Genomic DNA, 3,940 nt, shown 5'->3' on the forward strand with positions numbered 1-3,940 from the left:
TCAAGCAATGGAAAAAGCTCCTCAGGGCAGTGATCATGGCCCCCAACTTTTCAGTGTTCAAAAAGCGTTTGGATAATGCTCTTAGATATCTGGATTAACTTTTAAGTTGCCCTGTGTGGAGTCAGGACTTGGACTCAATGACCCTTGTGAGTCCCTTCCAACTCAGGATATTCTATGATTGTATGTTCTCCTTATACACTGTCTCCCAGTAGAAGACAAAGGTAAGTTCAGGACAGATGTCTGCAGTTCTAGCACAATTCAAATAACCCACTCTTTCACCTAAAGACAGAGAACGGTACAGGGCGTGTACACAACAATCCGTTGGTGTCAGCGTCGTAAGTTGGTAAGATGTGTGCAGTTCTAAAACAATTCAAATAACCCACTCTTTTCACCTAAAGACAGAGAACTGTACAGGGTGCGTACACAACAATCCGTTGGTGTCAGCATTGCATATATCCAGACAGTTTAATAATGGCACAGCCAGCTGAACACAAAGCACAAGTTAATAGGAAGACACTCCCTGCAGGACTTCCAGTACCTATATTTCACTGGACCACAAAAAAAAAAACTCCAAAAACCAACAATAGCAGCAATTATGGAAATCTGAGGCTTTCCCCATACAAGAGCTTTAAACCTCTTCCTCACAGAACACCAAGCTTAACCTTTTCTGTCCTCTCTGATAATTTTATATATTCACCTACAGCATCCTATCATTTCCAGAGGTGACATGGACTTAACAAAAGCTGGATTTCTTCCTCAACAGGAGTTACACTGCTTCAGGCTTAAAGAATCAAGCAATGCAACCCATTTTCATACAAAACAATCTGCCTGCCCAAAACTTCTTGTTTATTCCAACTGTAGTGGTTCACCTAATAAAATATATGCTCCCTTCCTGCAACTCCCGCCTAAGATTATTACATAAAGATTAACACACATCATCATCACCACAAAATCACAGAATGGCTGGGGTTGGAAGGGACTTCTTGAGATCACTTAGACTAAATGCCCTGCTCAAACAGGGTCAGCCATGTCAAACCATGTCCAGCTGGGTTTTCAATATCTCCAAGGACAAAGCAACCTATTATAGTGTATGACCATCCTCAGAGCAGAAGGCTTTTTCTTGTGTTCAGATGGAATTTCATGTGTTTTAAATTTTACTTGTTGCCTCTTGTCCTTCCACTTAATACCACTGAGAAGAACCTGGCTCCACATTCTTTACTCCCTCCCACCTGGTATCTGTATACAGCGCTAAGATCCCCCCAAGCCTTCTCTTCTCCAGACTGAACAGCTGCAGCTCTCTCAGTCCCTCTTCATATGAGGGACACTCCAATCCCTTAATCATCTTCATGACCCTTTGCTGGGGCTGGACTCACTCCAGTATGCCCACTGTCTCTCTTGCACTGGGGAACCCAGAACCATACACAGTGCTGAAGGGATGGCCCCACCAGTGCCGAGCAGAGGGGGGAAGGTGCACCTCCCTTGACAAACTGGCAATGACATTCCTAATGTAGTCTAGGATACTGCTGGTCATCTTTGCAGATAGGGTGCCTTGCTGACTCATGGCCTCCTCATAGTTTACCAACGACTCCAGGGTCCCTATCTGCAGAGCTGGTTTTCAGCTAGTTAGTCCCCTGTGTATATTTGTGCACGGTGCTAGGTTTTCATCTTTTTTATGCTGTTGTCCAAATTCAGCGTGTCCACATTTTGAACAGAACAAGAAGTTTTAGCTATCCCGCTTCAAGACAACATAGGAGAAGTAGGAAAAGAAACACAACTTCACCATAAGTAGCTTCATCATCCTAAGAGAAGTATCTGCTACAGAATGGATTTTGCATAAGGAGAATAAATCATAGCAATCACAGAATAGTTTGGGTTGGAAGGACCTTAAAGCCCATCTAGTTCCAAGTCCCCTGCCATGGGCAGGGACACCTTCCACTAGTCCAGGTTGCTCCAAGCCTCATCCAGCCTGGCCTTGAACACTTCCAGGGATGGGGCATCCACAGCTTCTCTGGGCAACCTGTGCCAGTGCCTCACCACCCTCTCCAGGAAGAACTTCCTCCTGATATCTAATCTAAACCTCCCCACTCTCAATTTAAACCCATTACCCCTTGTCCTGTCACTACAGGCCCTTGTAAAAAGTCCCCCCCAGCTTCCTTGTAGCCCCTTCAGGCACTGGAAGGTGCTATAAGGTCTCCCCGGAGCCTTCTCTTCTCCAGGCTGAACAAGCCCAACTCTCTCAGCCTGTCCCCAGAGCAGAGGGGCTCCAGCCCTCGGAGCATCTTCGTGGCCTCCTCTGGACTCGCTCCAACCAGTCTATATCCTTCTGATGTTGAGGGTTCCACAGCTGGGTGCAGTATTATAAGTTAACACTTTCCCGTTCACCCTTACAGTGGGCTACTCAACGCTTTATAGCAGCTCCCTGATATCTTCAGTTTAATAATGCGTTGTACAATGTATAATTAATGACCCAGCTGTCAATGTGAAGACCAAAAAAAACCCCAAAACTACACTCAACAGCAATTATGGCAACTGATGGGAAAAAAAAAACCCATTAATGGTTATTAAATACAAATACCACCTGTCCCTTCCAGGTGCACAGTTCTGGAAACTAGAAAGGTATATCAGTATGAGAAATCATTCTACAACTGCCTTGTTCCTTACATTCATCCCCTTTGTCTCTCATACTTGATCCCCAGGTCTCAATAATCACCCAGCATTGGCAAAATATCCTGGGTATTGGGATCCTGCCATGCCCCAAATCTGTCATTCTTTGACCACAACTGCTTCCCCTGATCTACCCTGAGAGTAGAAATACACCTTATATTTAAGCTCTCAAAATAATACACACAAAGTCTGTCCATGAAGTTGCAGGGCAAAAGCCAGTTCCCACCCTAATACTGCACCACCACAATTCAAAACTTACCTACGACATGGTTCTTGATAACAGAGTATATATGACCATAACAGGGAATGAACTCCAGAGCTTAATGCCATGTGACAATATCTGTGTTAGCTTAAGTATTATAAAGCAAACGTAGAAATGGTGTACCATCCAAACTAACCTACTGCTTTTCAGTAAAGCTATTTTTTTTAGCTCAGTATACCTATTTAAGAACCTTTATTCCATTTATACTGTACAAAAGGTTTCAGGACTAGAGCTGACTTGCAGCCTGACAGCATGGATGATAAACAGACAAGCAGACATTTGCTTACACCAGCTTTTCTTTACTGAAACTACCAGTCTCTGAACCATGTCCCAGGATATTCCACTTCCCACAAAGCAACGTGGACCCATTTTCATGCCCCCTAAACTCAAACAACTTTTTCATCATGACAGCCAGGCTGCCAAGAACAGAGGATGCTATTTAGGATATATGCTAACAATAACCTTAATCTGAATTAACAGCAGTGCTGCAAAAGTAGAGATTCATATTTTCTTCTTCACCCCTCCCACAGACGTCCAGCATTCTCCCTGGCAGAAATCTAATGATGCTTGGAAGAATGCAATGAGTTCGCTCATCAAGTGACCCCAAAGTGACACTCATGACCCGAGGAGTCTACCCAGACTGCAAGAAAATCTAGGCACATTATAAAAAGACTAAATATCATGAACGACTCTGGGCAACTGTGTTATTTCTAGTTACACACTCAAAAAAGAGTTACATAAGGGGTCTTCTGTCATTAAGTGCCTGTAATACATGATAAATCATTAAATGTGAGGCTAGAATATGGCTATTGAAAGGCCATTCCCCCTCCCCCTCAGCAGTCACACCCAGTAAAGTGAAAGCTAATCTGAACCTACATCATAAAAATCAGCAAGGAAAAAGAAACAAATGAAAAATGTATTTTCTTGGATTTGCAGCATGCAGTCCCACTCCAGCTCGGGTCCCTGAGCCTCCCTCCACCCGCGAGCCCTCGCCCACATCACCCGGGGCAGGCG

Source organism: Eurypyga helias, unplaced genomic scaffold, assembly GCF_000690775.1.
Source record: "Eurypyga helias isolate BGI_N326 unplaced genomic scaffold, ASM69077v1 scaffold9887, whole genome shotgun sequence".
Classification (NCBI taxonomy): domain Eukaryota; kingdom Metazoa; phylum Chordata; class Aves; order Eurypygiformes; family Eurypygidae; genus Eurypyga; species Eurypyga helias.